The sequence below is a fragment of the Astyanax mexicanus genome, chromosome 18, assembly GCF_023375975.1.
Source record: "Astyanax mexicanus isolate ESR-SI-001 chromosome 18, AstMex3_surface, whole genome shotgun sequence".
Classification (NCBI taxonomy): Eukaryota; Metazoa; Chordata; class Actinopteri; order Characiformes; family Acestrorhamphidae; genus Astyanax; species Astyanax mexicanus.
In genome coordinates, this window is record NC_064425.1 from 31,812,501 (window position 1) to 31,829,593 (window position 17,093).

At 37.0% G+C, this 17,093-nt stretch overlaps 19 non-coding genes across 19 annotated transcripts; all 19 read left to right on the plus strand.

The window, feature by feature from the left end:
• Positions 1-26: 26 nt before the first annotated feature.
• LOC125782766 (5S ribosomal RNA) lies at positions 27-145 on the plus strand. The gene has a single exon (XR_007425504.1). It is a non-coding gene; the product is annotated as a 5S ribosomal RNA (ribosomal RNA).
• Positions 146-948: 803 nt separating this feature from the next.
• Positions 949-1,067, plus strand: LOC125782767 (5S ribosomal RNA). Its single transcript, XR_007425505.1, has one exon. It is a non-coding gene; the product is annotated as a 5S ribosomal RNA (ribosomal RNA).
• Positions 1,068-1,873: 806 nt separating this feature from the next.
• Positions 1,874-1,992, plus strand: LOC125783058 (5S ribosomal RNA). The gene has a single exon (XR_007425794.1). It is a non-coding gene; the product is annotated as a 5S ribosomal RNA (ribosomal RNA).
• An 804-nt stretch (positions 1,993-2,796) lies between these two features.
• Positions 2,797-2,915, plus strand: LOC125782768 (5S ribosomal RNA). Its single transcript, XR_007425506.1, has one exon. It is a non-coding gene; the product is annotated as a 5S ribosomal RNA (ribosomal RNA).
• Positions 2,916-3,721: 806 nt separating this feature from the next.
• On the plus strand, positions 3,722-3,840 carry LOC125783059 (5S ribosomal RNA). The gene has a single exon (XR_007425795.1). It is a non-coding gene; the product is annotated as a 5S ribosomal RNA (ribosomal RNA).
• Positions 3,841-4,645: 805 nt separating this feature from the next.
• Positions 4,646-4,764, plus strand: LOC125782769 (5S ribosomal RNA). Its single transcript, XR_007425507.1, has one exon. It is a non-coding gene; the product is annotated as a 5S ribosomal RNA (ribosomal RNA).
• An 802-nt stretch (positions 4,765-5,566) lies between these two features.
• Positions 5,567-5,685, plus strand: LOC125782771 (5S ribosomal RNA). Its single transcript, XR_007425509.1, has one exon. It is a non-coding gene; the product is annotated as a 5S ribosomal RNA (ribosomal RNA).
• Positions 5,686-6,487: 802 nt separating this feature from the next.
• On the plus strand, positions 6,488-6,606 carry LOC125782772 (5S ribosomal RNA). The gene has a single exon (XR_007425510.1). It is a non-coding gene; the product is annotated as a 5S ribosomal RNA (ribosomal RNA).
• An 804-nt stretch (positions 6,607-7,410) lies between these two features.
• LOC125782773 (5S ribosomal RNA) lies at positions 7,411-7,529 on the plus strand. Its single transcript, XR_007425511.1, has one exon. It is a non-coding gene; the product is annotated as a 5S ribosomal RNA (ribosomal RNA).
• An 804-nt stretch (positions 7,530-8,333) lies between these two features.
• On the plus strand, positions 8,334-8,452 carry LOC125782774 (5S ribosomal RNA). Its single transcript, XR_007425512.1, has one exon. It is a non-coding gene; the product is annotated as a 5S ribosomal RNA (ribosomal RNA).
• Positions 8,453-9,255: 803 nt separating this feature from the next.
• LOC125782775 (5S ribosomal RNA) lies at positions 9,256-9,374 on the plus strand. Its single transcript, XR_007425513.1, has one exon. It is a non-coding gene; the product is annotated as a 5S ribosomal RNA (ribosomal RNA).
• Positions 9,375-10,176: 802 nt separating this feature from the next.
• Positions 10,177-10,295, plus strand: LOC125782776 (5S ribosomal RNA). Its single transcript, XR_007425514.1, has one exon. It is a non-coding gene; the product is annotated as a 5S ribosomal RNA (ribosomal RNA).
• Positions 10,296-11,090: 795 nt separating this feature from the next.
• LOC125782777 (5S ribosomal RNA) lies at positions 11,091-11,209 on the plus strand. Its single transcript, XR_007425515.1, has one exon. It is a non-coding gene; the product is annotated as a 5S ribosomal RNA (ribosomal RNA).
• An 804-nt stretch (positions 11,210-12,013) lies between these two features.
• Positions 12,014-12,132, plus strand: LOC125783103 (5S ribosomal RNA). The gene has a single exon (XR_007425837.1). It is a non-coding gene; the product is annotated as a 5S ribosomal RNA (ribosomal RNA).
• An 804-nt stretch (positions 12,133-12,936) lies between these two features.
• Positions 12,937-13,055, plus strand: LOC125783098 (5S ribosomal RNA). Its single transcript, XR_007425832.1, has one exon. It is a non-coding gene; the product is annotated as a 5S ribosomal RNA (ribosomal RNA).
• Positions 13,056-13,858: 803 nt separating this feature from the next.
• On the plus strand, positions 13,859-13,977 carry LOC125782778 (5S ribosomal RNA). The gene has a single exon (XR_007425516.1). It is a non-coding gene; the product is annotated as a 5S ribosomal RNA (ribosomal RNA).
• An 806-nt stretch (positions 13,978-14,783) lies between these two features.
• Positions 14,784-14,902, plus strand: LOC125782779 (5S ribosomal RNA). The gene has a single exon (XR_007425517.1). It is a non-coding gene; the product is annotated as a 5S ribosomal RNA (ribosomal RNA).
• An 804-nt stretch (positions 14,903-15,706) lies between these two features.
• LOC125782780 (5S ribosomal RNA) lies at positions 15,707-15,825 on the plus strand. Its single transcript, XR_007425518.1, has one exon. It is a non-coding gene; the product is annotated as a 5S ribosomal RNA (ribosomal RNA).
• Positions 15,826-16,629: 804 nt separating this feature from the next.
• On the plus strand, positions 16,630-16,748 carry LOC125782782 (5S ribosomal RNA). The gene has a single exon (XR_007425520.1). It is a non-coding gene; the product is annotated as a 5S ribosomal RNA (ribosomal RNA).
• The last annotated feature ends 345 nt before the right edge of the window (positions 16,749-17,093 follow it).

The window sequence follows — 17,093 nt, forward strand, 5'->3', positions numbered from 1 at the left end:
ATAGGCTTGTTGGGAGTTGATCTTTCGCTTACGGCCATACCACCCTGAGAACGCCCGATCTCGTCTGATCTCGGAAGCTAAGCAGGGTCGGGCCTGGTTAGTACTTGGATGGGAGACCGCCTGGGAATACCAGGTGCTGTAAGCTTTTCCATCTTTCCTTTATTTTTTACTCCGTCCAGTCCATGATGTCACAAATTTTTACAAGGCTACACTGTGTTTACTCTTCATATAAAACACTTACAGTAAACCATATACAGATTAAATACTCACTTAAAAGTTATTTCATTTTTCTGAAGGAGGATATTGTTTCTTCATGCTAATAAATGAAGAAAAAATGCATTATTTTTTATTTTCTTAACATAGGTACAGGGCGACTGACTCCTGTTCCTGGGGCTCTACCACGCTAAAGATCTCAGATTTAACACACCTGAGTCTAGAATGTTCACGTGATCCTGAAGGTCTTAATTACCTGGATCAAGTGTGCCGCGGACTCAGGCTGTTTGGATGGCAGGGGTGAAAAAAATTAAAAAGGCACCTTCTGTAGGACACAGGGCCTTTCTGTAAATGTATGCCAAGTATACTTTAATGTGTGTGTATGATTTTATTTATTTATTTCTCAGAATATTCTTTGTAAATATGATTTTTTTTTAATTGGGCTTTTTTTTTATTGGGCCTAATCTGAAGCTTCCATTCCATTGAGTAAGAAACGTAGAGCAAGAAAATTGAACAAAAAAAATGAAGAGATAAAAATTAAGACATATAGGGAGTTTTTGTCTTTTTTTCTTTGGTTACTTTTGTAGTGAAAGTTAAAAGGAGCTTTTATTTTGAGGCAAGATCTTTGTATTAGTCCGTAGAGCTGCTTTACTTTTGTCAAGAGCAGTAAATGACAGTGAAAAGACTCAGGTCTGTGAGTGACTTATAAATAGGCTTGTTGGGAGTTGATCTATCGCTTACGGCCATACCACCCTGAGAACGCCCGATCTCGTCTGATCTCGGAAGCTAAGCAGGGTCGGGCCTGGTTAGTACTTGGATGGGAGACCGCCTGGGAATACCAGGTGCTGTAAGCTTTTCCATCTCTCCTTTATTTTTTACTCCGTTCAGTCCATGATGTCACAATTTTTTACAAGGCTACACTGTGTTTACTCTTCATATAAAACACTTACAGTAAACCATATACAGATTAAATACTCACTTAAAAGTTATTTCATTTTTCTGAAGGAGGATATTGTTTCTTCATGCTAATAAATGAAGAAAAAATGCATTATTTTTTATTTTCTTAACATAGGTACAGGGCGACTGACTCCTGTTCCTGGGGCTCTACCACGCTAAAGATTTCAGATTTAACACACCTGAGTCTAGAATGTTCACGTGATCCTGAAGGTCTTAATTACCTGGATCAAGTGTGCCGCGGACTCAGGCTGTTTGGATGGCAGGGGTGAAAAAAATTAAAAAGGCACCTTCTGTAGGACACAGGGCCTTTCTGTAAATGTATGCCAAGTATACTTTAATGTGTGTGTATGATTTTATTTATTTATTTCTCAGAATACTCTTTGTAAATATGATTTTTTTTTAATTGGGCTTTTTTTTTTATTGGGCCTAATCTGAAGCTTCCATTCCATTGAGTAAGAAACTTAGAGCAAGAAAATTGAACAAAAAAAAATGAAGAGATAAAAATTAAGACATATAGGGAGTTTTTGTCTTTTTTTCTTTGGTTACTTTTTGTAGTGAAAGTTAAAAGGAGCTTTTATTTTGAGGCAAGATCTTTGTATTAGTCCGTAGAGCTGCTTTACTTTTGTCAAGAGCAGTAAATGACAGTGAAAAGACTCAGGTCTGTGAGTGACTTATAAATAGGCTTGTTGGGAGTTGATCTTTCGCTTACGGCCATACCACCCTGAGAACGCCCGATCTCGTCTGATCTCGGAAGCTAAGCAGGGTCGGGTCTGGTTAGTACTTGGATGGGAGACCGCCTGGGAATACCAGGTGCTGTAAGCTTTTCCATCTGTCCTTTATTTTTTACTCCGTTCAGTCCATGATGTCACAAATTTTTACAAGGCTACACTGTGTTTACTCTTCATATAAAACACTTACAGTAAACCATATAAAGATTAAATACTCACTTAAAAGTTATTTCATTTTTCTGAAGGAGGATATTGTTTCTTCATGCTAATAAATAAAGAAAAAATGCATTATTTTTTATTTTCTTAACATAGGTACAGGGCGACTGACTCCTGTTCCTGGGGCTCTACCACGCTAAAGATTTCAGATTTAACACACCTGAGTCTAGAATGTTCACGTGATCCTGAAGGTCTTAATTACCTGGATCAAGTGTGCCGCGGACTCAGGCTGTTTGGATGGCAGGGGTGAAAAAAATTAAAAAGGCACCTTCTGTAGGACACAGGGCCTTTCTGTAAATGTATGCCAAGTATACTTTAATGTGTGTGTATGATTTTATTTATTTATTTCTCAGAATATTCTTTGTAAATATGATTTTTTTTTAAATTGGGCTTTTTTTTTATTGGGCCTAATCTGAAGCTTCCATTCCATTGATTAAGAAACGTAGAGCAAGAAAATTGAACAAAAAAAATGAAGAGATAAAAATTAAGACATATAGGGAGTTTTTGTCTTTTTTTCTTTGGTTACTTTTGTAGTGAAAGTTAAAAGGAGCTTTTATTTTGAGGCAAGATCTTTGTATTAGTCCGTAGAGCTGCTTTACTTTTGTCAAGAGCAGTAAATGACAGTGAAAAGACTCAGGTCTGTGAGTGACTTATAAATAGGCTTGTTGGGAGTTGATCTATCGCTTACGGCCATACCACCCTGAGAACGCCCGATCTCGTCTGATCTCGGAAGCTAAGCAGGGTCGGGCCTGGTTAGTACTTGGATGGGAGACCGCCTGGGAATACCAGGTGCTGTAAGCTTTTCCATCTCTCCTTTATTTTTTACTCCGTTCAGTCCATGATGTCACAATTTTTTACAAGGCTACACTGTGTTTACTCTTCATATAAAACACTTACAGTAAACCATATACAGATTAAATACTCACTTAAAAGTTATTTCATTTTTCTGAAGGAGGATATTGTTTCTTCATGCTAATAAATGAAGAAAAAATGCATTATTTTTTATTTTCTTAACATAGGTACAGGGCGACTGACTCCTGTTCCTGGGGCTCTACCACGCTAAAGATTTCAGATTTAACACACCTGAGTCTAGAATGTTCACGTGATCCTGAAGGTCTTAATTACCTGGATCAAGTGTGCCGCGGACTCAGGCTGTTTGGATGGCAGGGGTGAAAAAAATTAAAAAGGCACCTTCTGTAGGACACAGGGCCTTTCTGTAAATGTATGCCAAGTATACTTTAATGTGTGTGTATGATTTTATTTATTTATTTCTCAGAATACTCTTTGTAAATATGATTTTTTTTTAATTGGGCTTTTTTTTTTATTGGGCCTAATCTGAAGCTTCCATTCCATTGAGTAAGAAACTTAGAGCAAGAAAATTGAACAAAAAAAAATGAAGAGATAAAAATTAAGACATATAGGGAGTTTTTGTCTTTTTTTCTTTGGTTACTTTTTGTAGTGAAAGTTAAAAGGAGCTTTTATTTTGAGGCAAGATCTTTGTATTAGTCCGTAGAGCTGCTTTACTTTTGTCAAGAGCAGTAAATGACAGTGAAAAGACTCAGGTCTGTGAGTGACTTATAAATAGGCTTGTTGGGAGTTGATCTTTCGCTTACGGCCATACCACCCTGAGAACGCCCGATCTCGTCTGATCTCGGAAGCTAAGCAGGGTCGGGTCTGGTTAGTACTTGGATGGGAGACCGCCTGGGAATACCAGGTGCTGTAAGCTTTTCCATCTGTCCTTTATTTTTTACTCCGTTCAGTCCATGATGTCACAAATTTTTACAAGGCTACACTGTGTTTACTCTTCATATAAAACACTTACAGTAAACCATATACAGATTAAATACTCACTTAAAAGTTATTTCATTTTTCTGAAGGAGGATATTGTTTCTTCATGCTAATAAATAAAGAAAAAATGCATTATTTTTTATTTTCTTAACATAGGTACAGGGCGACTGACTCCTGTTCCTGGGGCTCTACCACGCTAAAGATTTCAGATTTAACACACCTGAGTCTAGAATGTTCACGTGATCCTGAAGGTCTTAATTACCTGGATCAAGTGTGCCGCGGACTCAGGCTGTTTGGATGGCAGGGGTGAAAAAAATTAAAAAGGCACCTTCTGTAGGACACAGGGCCTTTCTGTAAATGTATGCCAAGTATACTTTAATGTGTGTGTATGATTTTATTTATTTATTTCTCAGAATACTCTTTGTAAATATGATTTTTTTTTAATTGGGCTTTTTTTTTTATTGGGCCTAATCTGAAGCTTCCATTCCATTGAGTAAGAAACGTAGAGCAAGAAAATTGAACAAAAAAAATGAAGAGATAAAAATTAAGACATATAGGGAGTTTTTGTCTTTTTTTCTTTGTTTACGTTTTGTAGTGAAAGTTAAAAGGAGCTTTTATTTTGAGGCAAGATCTTTGTATTAGTCCGTAGAGCTGCTTTACTTTTGTCAAGAGCAGTAAATGACAGTGAAAAGACTCAGGTCTGTGAGTGACTTATAAATAGGCTTGTTGGGAGTTGATCTTTCGCTTACGGCCATACCACCCTGAGAACGCCCGATCTCGTCTGATCTCGGAAGCTAAGCAGGGTCGGGCCTGGTTAGTACTTGGATGGGAGACCGCCTGGGAATACCAGGTGCTGTAAGCTTTTCCATCTTTCCTTTATTTTTTACTCCGTTCAGTCCATGATGTCACAAATTTTTACAAGGCTACACTGTGTTTACTCTTCATATAAAACACTTACAGTAAACCATATACAGATTAAATACTCACTTAAAAGTTATTTCATTTTTCTGAAGGAGGATATTGTTTCTTCATGCTAATAAATAAAGAAAAAATGCATTATTTTTTATTTTCTTAACATAGGTACAGGGCGACTGACTCCTGTTCCTGGGGCTCTACCACGCTAAAGATTTCAGATTTAACACACCTGAGTCTAGAATGTTCACGTGATCCTGAAGGTCTTAATTACCTGGATCAAGTGTGCCGCGGACTCAGGCTGTTTGGATGGCAGGGGTGAAAAAAATTAAAAAGGCACCTTCTGTAGGACACAGGGCCTTTCTGTAAATGTATGCCAAGTATACTTTAATGTGTGTGTATGATTTTATTTATTTATTTCTCAGAATACTCTTTGTAAATATGATTTTTTTTAATTGGGCTTTTTTTTATTGGGCCTAATCTGAAGCTTCCATTCCATTGAGTAAGAAACGTAGAGCAAGAAAATTGAACAAAAAAAATGAAGAGATAAAAATTAAGACATATAGGCAGTTTTTGTCTTTTTTTCTTTGGTTACTTTTTGTAGTGAAAGTTAAAAGGAGCTTTTATTTTGAGGCAAGATCTTTGTATTAGTCCGTAGAGCTGCTTTACTTTTGTCAAGAGCAGTAAATGACAGTGAAAAGACTCAGGTCTGTGAGTGACTTATAAATAGGCTTGTTGGGAGTTGATCTTTCGCTTACGGCCATACCACCCTGAGAACGCCCGATCTCGTCTGATCTCGGAAGCTAAGCAGGGTCGGGCCTGGTTAGTACTTGGATGGGAGACCGCCTGGGAATACCAGGTGCTGTAAGCTTTTCCATCTTTCCTTTATTTTTTACTCCGTTCAGTCCATGATTTCACAAATTTTTAAAAGGCTACACTGTGTTTACTCTTCATATAAAACACTTACAGTAAACCATATACAGATTAAATACTCACTTAAAAGTTCTTTCATTTTTCTGAAGGAGGATATTGTTTCTTCATGCTAATAAATAAAGAAAAAATGCATTATTTTTTATTTTCTTAACATAGGTACAGGGCGACTGACTCCTGTTCCTGGGGCTCTACCACGCTAAAGATTTCAGATTTAACACACCTGAGTCTAGAATGTTCACGTGATCCTGAAGGTCCTAATTACCTGGATCAAGTGTGCCGCGGACTCAGGCTGTTTGGATGGCAGGGGTGAAAAAAATTAAAAAGGCACCTTCTGTAGGACACAGGGCCTTTCTGTAAATGTATGCCAAGTATACTTTAATGTGTGTGTATGATTTTATTTATTTATTTCTCAGAATACTCTTTGTAAATATGATTTTTTTTAATTGGGCTTTTTTTTATTGGGCCTAATCTGAAGCTTCCATTCCATTGAGTAAGAAACGTAGAGCAAGAAAATTGAACAAAAAAAATGAAGAGATAAAAATTAAGACATATAGGCAGTTTTTGTCTTTTTTTCTTTGGTTACTTTTTGTAGTGAAAGTTAAAAGGAGCTTTTATTTTGAGGCAAGATCTTTGTATTAGTCCGTAGAGCTGCTTTACTTTTGTCAAGAGCAGTAAATGACAGTGAAAAGACTCAGGTCTGTGAGTGACTTATAAATAGGCTTGTTGGGAGTTGATCTTTCGCTTACGGCCATACCACCCTGAGAACGCCCGATCTCGTCTGATCTCGGAAGCTAAGCAGGGTCGGGCCTGGTTAGTACTTGGATGGGAGACCGCCTGGGAATACCAGGTGCTGTAAGCTTTTCCATCTTTCCTTTATTTTTTACTCCGTTCAGTCCATGATGTCACAAATTTTTACAAGGCTACACTGTGTTTACTCTTCATATAAAACACTTACAGTAAACCATATACAGATTAAATACTCACTTAAAAGTTATTTCATTTTTCTGAAGTAGGATATTGTTTCTTCATGCTAATAAATAAAGAAAAAATGCATTATTTTTTATTTTCTTAACATAGGTACAGGGCGACTGACTCCTGTTCCTGGGGCTCTACCACGCTAAAGATTTCAGATTTAACACACCTGAGTCTAGAATGTTCACGTGATCCTGAAGGTCTTAATTACCTGGATCAAGTGTGCCGCGGACTCAGGCTGTTTGGATGGCAGGGGTGAAAAAAATTAAAAAGGCACCTTCTGTAGGACACAGGGCCTTTCTGTAAATGTATGCCAAGTATACTTTAATGTGTGTGTATGATTTTATTTATTTATTTCTCAGAATATTCTTTGTAAATATGATTTTTTTTTAAATTGGGCTTTTTTTTTATTGGGCCTAATCTGAAGCTTCCATTCCATTGATTAAGAAACGTAGAGCAAGAAAATTGAACAAAAAAATGAAGAGATAAAAATTAAGACATATAGGCAGTTTTTGTCTTTTTTTCTTTGGTTACTTTTTGTAGTGAAAGTTAAAAGGAGCTTTTATTTTGAGGCAAGATCTTTGTATTAGTCCGTAGAGCTGCTTTACTTTTGTCAAGAGCAGTAAATGACAGTGAAAAGACTCAGGTCTGTGAGTGACTTATAAATAGGCTTGTTGGGAGTTGATCTTTCGCTTACGGCCATACCACCCTGAGAACGCCCGATCTCGTCTGATCTCGGAAGCTAAGCAGGGTCGGGCCTGGTTAGTACTTGGATGGGAGACCGCCTGGGAATACCAGGTGCTGTAAGCTTTTCCATCTTTCCTTTATTTTTTACTCCGTTCAGTCCATGATTTCACAAATTTTTAAAAGGCTACACTGTGTTTACTCTTCATATAAAACACTTACAGTAAACCATATACAGATTAAATACTCACTTAAAAGTTATTTCATTTTTCTGAAGGAGGATATTGTTTCTTCATGCTAATAAATAAAGAAAAAATGCATTATTTTTTATTTTCTTAACATAGGTACAGGGCGACTGACTCCTGTTCCTGGGGCTCTACCACGCTAAAGATTTCAGATTTAACACACCTGAGTCTAGAATGTTCACGTGATCCTGAAGGTCTTAATTACCTGGATCAAGTGTGCCGCGGACTCAGGCTGTTTGGATGGCAGGGGTGAAAAAAATTAAAAAGGCACCTTCTGTAGGACACAGGGCCTTTCTGTAAATGTATGCCAAGTATACTTTAATGTGTGTGTATGATTTTATTTATTTATTTCTCAGAATACTCTTTGTAAATATGATTTTTTTTTAATTGGGCTTTTTTTTTATTGGGCCTAATCTGAAGCTTCCATTCCATTGAGTAAGAAACGTAGAGCAAGAAAATTGAACAAAAAAAATGAAGAGATAAAAATTAAGACATATAGGGAGTTTTTGTCTTTTTTTCTTTGTTTACGTTTTGTAGTGAAAGTTAAAAGGAGCTTTTATTTTGAGGCAAGATCTTTGTATTAGTCCGTAGAGCTGCTTTACTTTTGTCAAGAGCAGTAAATGACAGTGAAAAGACTCAGGTCTGTGAGTGACTTATAAATAGGCTTGTTGGGAGTTGATCTTTCGCTTACGGCCATACCACCCTGAGAACGCCCGATCTCGTCTGATCTCGGAAGCTAAGCAGGGTCGGGCCTGGTTAGTACTTGGATGGGAGACCGCCTGGGAATACCAGGTGCTGTAAGCTTTTCCATCTTTCCTTTATTTTTTACTCCGTTCAGTCCATGATGTCACAAATTTTTACAAGGCTACACTGTGTTTACTCTTCATATAAAACACTTACAGTAAACCATATACAGATTAAATACTCACTTAAAAGTTATTTCATTTTTCTGAAGGAGGATATTGTTTCTTCATGCTAATAAATAAAGAAAAAATGCATTATTTTTTATTTTCTTAACATAGGTACAGGGCGACTGACTCCTGTTCCTGGGGCTCTACCACGCTAAAGATTTCAGATTTAACACACCTGAGTCTAGAATGTTCACGTGATCCTGAAGGTCTTAATTACCTGGATCAAGTGTGCCGCGGACTCAGGCTGTTTGGATGGCAGGGGTGAAAAAAATTAAAAAGGCACCTTCTGTAGGACACAGGGCCTTTCTGTAAATGTATGCCAAGTATACTTTAATGTGTGTGTATGATTTTATTTATTTATTTCTCAGAATACTCTTTGTAAATATGATTTTTTTTAATTGGGCTTTTTTTTTATTGGGCCTAATCTGAAGCTTCCATTCCATTGAGTAAGAAACGTAGAGCAAGAAAATTGAACAAAAAAAATGAAGAGATAAAAATTAAGACATATAGGCAGTTTTTGTCTTTTTTTCTTTGGTTACTTTTTGTAGTGAAAGTTAAAAGGAGCTTTTATTTTGAGGCAAGATCTTTGTATTAGTCCGTAGAGCTGCTTTACTTTTGTCAAGAGCAGTAAATGACAGTGAAAAGACTCAGGTCTGTGAGTGACTTATAAATAGGCTTGTTGGGAGTTGATCTTTCGCTTACGGCCATACCACCCTGAGAACGCCCGATCTCGTCTGATCTCGGAAGCTAAGCAGGGTCGGGCCTGGTTAGTACTTGGATGGGAGACCGCCTGGGAATACCAGGTGCTGTAAGCTTTTCCATCTTTCCTTTATTTTTTACTCCGTTCAGTCCATGATTTCACAAATTTTTAAAAGGCTACACTGTGTTTACTCTTCATATAAAACACTTACAGTAAACCATATACAGATTAAATACTCACTTAAAAGTTCTTTCATTTTTCTGAAGGAGGATATTGTTTCTTCATGCTAATAAATAAAGAAAAAATGCATTATTTTTTATTTTCTTAACATAGGTACAGGGCGACTGACTCCTGTTCCTGGGGCTCTACCACGCTAAAGATTTCAGATTTAACACACCTGAGTCTAGAATGTTCACGTGATCCTGAAGGTCCTAATTACCTGGATCAAGTGTGCCGCGGACTCAGGCTGTTTGGATGGCAGGGGTGAAAAAAATTAAAAAGGCACCTTCTGTAGGACACAGGGCCTTTCTGTAAATGTATGCCAAGTATACTTTAATGTGTGTGTATGATTTTATTTATTTATTTCTCAGAATACTCTTTGTAAATATGATTTTTTTTAATTGGGCTTTTTTTTATTGGGCCTAATCTGAAGCTTCCATTCCATTGAGTAAGAAACGTAGAGCAAGAAAATTGAACAAAAAAAATGAAGAGATAAAAATTAAGACATATAGGCAGTTTTTGTCTTTTTTTCTTTGGTTACTTTTTGTAGTGAAAGTTAAAAGGAGCTTTTATTTTGAGGCAAGATCTTTGTATTAGTCCGTAGAGCTGCTTTACTTTTGTCAAGAGCAGTAAATGACAGTGAAAAGACTCAGGTCTGTGAGTGACTTATAAATAGGCTTGTTGGGAGTTGATCTTTCGCTTACGGCCATACCACCCTGAGAACGCCCGATCTCGTCTGATCTCGGAAGCTAAGCAGGGTCGGGCCTGGTTAGTACTTGGATGGGAGACCGCCTGGGAATACCAGGTGCTGTAAGCTTTTCCATCTTTCCTTTATTTTTTACTCCGTTCAGTCCATGATGTCACAAATTTTTACAAGGCTACACTGTGTTTACTCTTCATATAAAACACTTACAGTAAACCATATACAGATTAAATACTCACTTAAAAGTTATTTCATTTTTCTGAAGTAGGATATTGTTTCTTCATGCTAATAAATAAAGAAAAAATGCATTATTTTTTATTTTCTTAACATAGGTACAGGGCGACTGACTCCTGTTCCTGGGGCTCTACCACGCTAAAGATTTCAGATTTAACACACCTGAGTCTAGAATGTTCACGTGATCCTGAAGGTCTTAATTACCTGGATCAAGTGTGCCGCGGACTCTGGATGGCAGGGGTGAAAAAAATTAAAAAGGCACCTTCTGTAGGACACAGGGCCTTTCTGTAAATGTATGCCAAGTATACTTTAATGTGTGTGTATGATTTTATTTATTTATTTCTCAGAATACTCTTTGTAAATATGATTTTTTTTAATTGGGCTTTTTTTTTATTGGGCCTAATCTGAAGCTTCCATTCCATTGAGTAAGAAACGTAGAGCAAGAAAATTGAACAAAAAAAATGAAGAGATAAAAATTAAGACATATAGGCAGTTTTTGTCTTTTTTTCTTTGGTTACTTTTTGTAGTGAAAGTTAAAAGGAGCTTTTATTTTGAGGCAAGATCTTTGTATTAGTCCGTAGAGCTGCTTTACTTTTGTCAAGAGCAGTAAATGACAGTGAAAAGACTCAGGTCTGTGAGTGACTTATAAATAGGCTTGTTGGGAGTTGATCTTTCGCTTACGGCCATACCACCCTGAGAACGCCCGATCTCGTCTGATCTCGGAAGCTAAGCAGGGTCGGGCCTGGTTAGTACTTGGATGGGAGACCGCCTGGGAATACCAGGTGCTGTAAGCTTTTCCATCTTTCCTTTATTTTTTACTCCGTTCAGTCCATGATGTCACAAATTTTTAAAAGGCTACACTGTGTTTACTCTTCATATAAAACACTTACAGTAAACCATATACAGATTAAATACTCACTTAAAAGTTATTTCATTTTTCTGAAGGAGGATATTGTTTCTTCATGCTAATAAATAAAGAAAAAATGCATTATTTTTTATTTTCTTAACATAGGTACAGGGCGACTGACTCCTGTTCCTGGGGCTCTACCACGCTAAAGATTTCAGATTTAACACACCTGAGTCTAGAATGTTCACGTGATCCTGAAGGTCTTAATTACCTGGATCAAGTGTGCCGCGGACTCAGGCTGTTTGGATGGCAGGGGTGAAAAAAATTAAAAAGGCACCTTCTGTAGGACACAGGGCCTTTCTGTAAATGTATGCCAAGTATACTTTAATGTGTGTGTATGATTTTATTTATTTATTTCTCAGAATATTCTTTGTAAATATGATTTTTTTTTAAATTGGGCTTTTTTTTTATTGGGCCTAATCTGAAGCTTCCATTCCATTGATTAAGAAACGTAGAGCAAGAAAATTGAACAAAAAAATGAAGAGATAAAAATTAAGACATATAGGGAGTTTTTGTCTTTTTTTCTTTGGTTACTTTTTGTAGTGAAAGTTAAAAGGAGCTTTTATTTTGAGGCAAGATCTTTGTATTAGTCCGTAGAGCTGCTTTACTTTTGTCAAGAGCAGTAAATGACAGTGAAAAGACTCAGGTCTGTGAGTGACTTATAAATAGGCTTGTTGGGAGTTGATCTTTCGCTTACGGCCATACCACCCTGAGAACGCCCGATCTTGTCTGATCTCGGAAGCTAAGCAGGGTCGGGCCTGGTTAGTACTTGGATGGGAGACCGCCTGGGAATACCAGGTGCTGTAAGCTTTTCCATCTTTCCTTTATTTTTTACTCCGTTCAGTCCATGATGTCACAAATTTTTACAAGGCTACACTGTGTTTACTCTTCATATAAAACACTTACAGTAAACCATATACAGATTAAATACTCACTTAAAAGTTATTTCATTTTTCTGAAGGAGGATATTGTTTCTTCATGCTAATATATAAAGAAAAAATGCATTATTTTTTATTTTCTTAACATAGGTACAGGGCGACTGACTCCTGTTCCTGGGGCTCTACCACGCTAAAGATTTCAGATTTAACACACCTGAGTCTAGAATGTTCACGTGATCCTGAAGGTCTTAATTACCTGGATCAAGTGTGCCGCGGACTCAGGCTGTTTGGATGGCAGGGGTGAAAAAAATTAAAAAGGCACCTTCTGTAGGACACAGGGCCTTTCTGTAAATGTATGCCAAGTATACTTTAATGTGTGTGTATGATTTTATTTATTTATTTCTCAGAATACTCTTTGTAAATATGATTTTTTTTTAATTGGGCTTTTTTTTTATTGGGCCTAATCTGAAGCTTCCATTCCATTGAGTAAGAAACGTAGAGCAAGAAAATTGAACAAAAAAAATGAAGAGATAAAAATTAAGACATATAGGGAGTTTTTGTCTTTTTTTCTTTGTTTACTTTTTGTAGTGAAAGTTAAAAGGAGCTTTTATTTTGAGGCAAGATCTTTGTATTAGTCCGTAGAGCTGCTTTACTTTTGTCAAGAGCAGTAAATGACAGTGAAAAGACTCAGGTCTGTGAGTGACTTATAAATAGGCTTGTTGGGAGTTGATCTTTCGCTTACGGCCATACCACCCTGAGAACGCCCGATCTCGTCTGATCTCGGAGGCTAAGCAGGGTCGGGCCTGGTTAGTACTTGGATGGGAGACCGCCTGGGAATACCAGGTGCTGTAAGCTTTTCCATCTTTCCTTTATTTTTTACTCCGTTCAGTCCATGATGTCACAAATTTTTACAAGGCTACACTGTGTTTACTCTTCATATAAAACACTTACAGTAAACCATATACAGATTAAATACTCACTTAAAAGTTATTTCATTTTTCTGAAGGAGGATATTGTTTCTTCATGCTAATAAATAAAGAAAAAATGCATTATTTTTTATTTTCTTAACATAGGTACAGGGCGACTGACTCCTGTTCCTGGGGCTCTACCACGCTAAAGATTTCAGATTTAACACACCTGAGTCTAGAATGTTCACGTGATCCTGAAGGTCTTAATTACCTGGATCAAGTGTGCCGCGGACTCAGGCTGTTTGGATGGCAGGGGTGAAAAAAATTAAAAAGGCACCTTCTGTAGGACACAGGGCCTTTCTGTAAATGTATGCCAAGTATACTTTAATGTGTGTGTATGATTTTATTTATTTATTTCTCAGAATACTCTTTGTAAATATGATTTTTTTTAATTGGGCTTTTTTTTTATTGGGCCTAATCTGAAGCTTCCATTCCATTGAGTAAGAAACGTAGAGCAAGAAAATTGAACAAAAAAAATGAAGAGATAAAAATTGAGACATATAGGCAGTTTTTGTCTTTTTTTCTTTGGTTACTTTTTGTAGTGAAAGTTAAAAGGAGCTTTTATTTTGAGGCAAGATCTTTGTATTAGTCCGTAGAGCTGCTTTACTTTTGTCAAGAGCAGTAAATGACAGTGAAAAGACTCAGGTCTGTGAGTGACTTATAAATAGGCTTGTTGGGAGTTGATCTTTCGCTTACGGCCATACCACCCTGAGAACGCCCGATCTCGTCTGATCTCGGAAGCTAAGCAGGGTCGGGCCTGGTTAGTACTTGGATGGGAGACCGCCTGGGAATACCAGGTGCTGTAAGCTTTTCCATCTTTCCTTTATTTTTTAATCCGTTCAGTCCATGATTTCACAAATTTTTAAAAGGCTACACTGTGTTTACTCTTCATATAAAACACTTACAGTAAACCATATACAGATTAAATACTCACTTAAAAGTTATTTCATTTTTCTGAAGGAGGATATTGTTTCTTCATGCTAATAAATAAAGAAAAAATGCATTATTTTTTATTTTCTTAACATAGGTACAGGGCGACTGACTCCTGTTCCTGGGGCTCTACCACGCTAAAGATTTCAGATTTAACACACCTGAGTCTAGAATGTTCACGTGATCCTGAAGGTCCTAATTACCTGGATCAAGTGTGCCGCGGACTCAGGCTGTTTGGATGGCAATGGTGAAAAAAATTAAAAAGGCACCTTCTGTAGGACACAGGGCCTTTCTGTAAATGTATGCCAAGTATACTTTAATGTGTGTGTATGATTTTATTTATTTATTTCTCAGAATATTCTTTGTAAATATGATTTTTTTTTTAAATTGGGCTTTTTTTTATTGGGCCTAATCTGAAGCTTCCATTCCATTGATTAAGAAACGTAGAGCAAGAAAATTGAACAAAAAAAAATGAAGAGATAAAAATTAAGACATATAGGGAGTTTTTGTCTTTTGTTCTTTGGTTACTTTTTGTAGTGAAAGTTAAAAGGAGCTTTTATTTTGAGGCAAGATCTTTGTATTAGTCCGTAGAGCTGCTTTACTTTTGTCAAGAGCAGTAAATGACAGTGAAAAGACTCAGGTCTGTGAGTGACTTATAAATAGGCTTGTTGGGAGATGATCTTTCGCTTACGGCCATACCACCCTGAGAACGCCCGATCTCGTCTGATCTCGGAAGCTAAGCAGGGTCGGGCCTGGTTAGTACTTGGATGGGAGACCGCCTGGGAATACCAGGTGCTGTAAGCTTTTCCATCTGTCCTTTATTTTTTACTCCGTTCAGTCCATGATGTCACAAATTTTTACAAGGCTACACTGTGTTTACTCTTCATATAAAACACTTACAGTAAACCATATACAGATTAAATACTCACTTAAAAGTTATTTCATTTTTCTGAAGGAGGATATTGTTTCTTCATGCTAATAAATAAAGAAAAAATGCATTATTTTTTATTTTCTTAACATAGGTACAGGGCGACTGACTCCTGTTCCTGGGGCTCTACCACGCTAAAGATTTCAGATTTAACACACCTGAGTCTAGAATGTTCACGTGATCCTGAAGGTCTTAATTACCTGGATCAAGTGTGCCGCGGACTCAGGCTGTTTGGATGGCAGGGGTGAAAAAAATTAAAAAGGCACCTTCTGTAGGACACAGGGCCTTTCTGTAAATGTATGCCAAGTATACTTTAATGTGTGTGTATGATTTTATTTATTTATTTCTCAGAATATTCTTTGTAAATATGATTTTTCTTTTATTTGGGCTTTTTTTTATGGGGCCTAATCTGAAGCTTCCATTCCATTGAGTAAGAAACGTAGAGCAAGAAAATTGAACAAAAAAAATGAAGAGATAAAAATTAAGACATATAGGGAGTTTTTGTCTTTTTTTCTTTGGTTACTTTTTGTAGTGAAAGTTAAAAGGAGCTTTTATTTTGAGGCAAGATCTTTGTATTAGTCCGTAGAGCTGCTTTACTTTTGTCAAGAGCAGTAAATGACAGTGAAAAGACTCAGGTCTGTGAGTGACTTATAAATAGGCTTGTTGGGAGTTGATCTATGGCTTACGGCCATACCACCCTGAGAACGCCCGATCTCGTCTGATCTCGGAAGCTAAGCAGGGTCGGGCCTGGTTAGTACTTGGATGGGAGACCGCCTGGGAATACCAGGTGCTGTAAGCTTTTCCATCTTTCCTTTATTTTTTACTCCGTTCAGTCCATGATGTCACAAATTTTTACAAGGCTACACTGTGTTTACTCTTCATATAAAACACTTACAGTAAACCATATACAGATTAAATACTCACTTAAAAGTTATTTCATTTTTCTGAAGGAGGATATTGTTTCTTCATGCTAATAAATAAAGAAAAAATGCATTATTTTTTATTTTCTTAACATAGGTACAGGGCGACTGACTCCTGTTCCTGGGGCTCTACCACGCTAAAGATTTCAGATTTAACACACCTGAGTCTAGAATGTTCACGTGATCCTGAAGGTCTTAATTACCTGGATCAAGTGTGCCGCGGACTCAGGCTGTTTGGATGGCAGGGGTGAAAAAAATTAAAAAGGCACCTTCTGTAGGACACAGGGCCTTTCTGTAAATGTATGCCAAGTATACTTTAATGTGTGTGTATGATTTTATTTATTTATTTCTCAGAATATTCTTTGTAAATATGATTTTTTTTTAAATTGGGCTTTTTTTTTATTGGGCCTAATCTGAAGCTTCCATTCCATTGATTAAGAAACGTAGAGCAAGAAAATTGAACAAAAAAATGAAGAGATAAAAATTAAGACATATAGGCAGTTTTTGTCTTTTTTTCTTTGGTTACTTTTTGTAGTGAAAGTTAAAAGGAGCTTTTATTTTGAGGCAAGATCTTTGTATTAGTCCGTAGAGCTGCTTTACTTTTGTCAAGAGCAGTAAATGACAGTGAAAAGACTCAGGTCTGTGAGTGACTTATAAATAGGCTTGTTGGGAGTTGATCTTTCGCTTACGGCCATACCACCCTGAGAACGCCCGATCTCGTCTGATCTCGGAAGCTAAGCAGGGTCGGGCCTGGTTAGTACTTGGATGGGAGACCGCCTGGGAATACCAGGTGCTGTAAGCTTTTCCATCTTTCCTTTATTTTTTACTTCGTTCAGTCCATGATTTCACAAATTTTTAAAAGGCTACACTGTGTTTACTCTTCATATAAAACACTTACAGTAAACCATATACAGATTAAATACTCACTTAAAAGTTCTTTCATTTTTCTGAAGGAGGATATTGTTTCTTCATGCTAATAAATAAAGAAAAAATGCATTATTTTTTATTTTCTTAACATAGGTACAGGGCGACTGACTCCTGTTCCTGGGGCTCTACCACGCTAAAGATCTCAGATTTAACACACCTGAGTCTAGAATGTTCACGTGATCCTGAAGGTCTTAATTACCTGGATCAAGTGTGCCGCGGA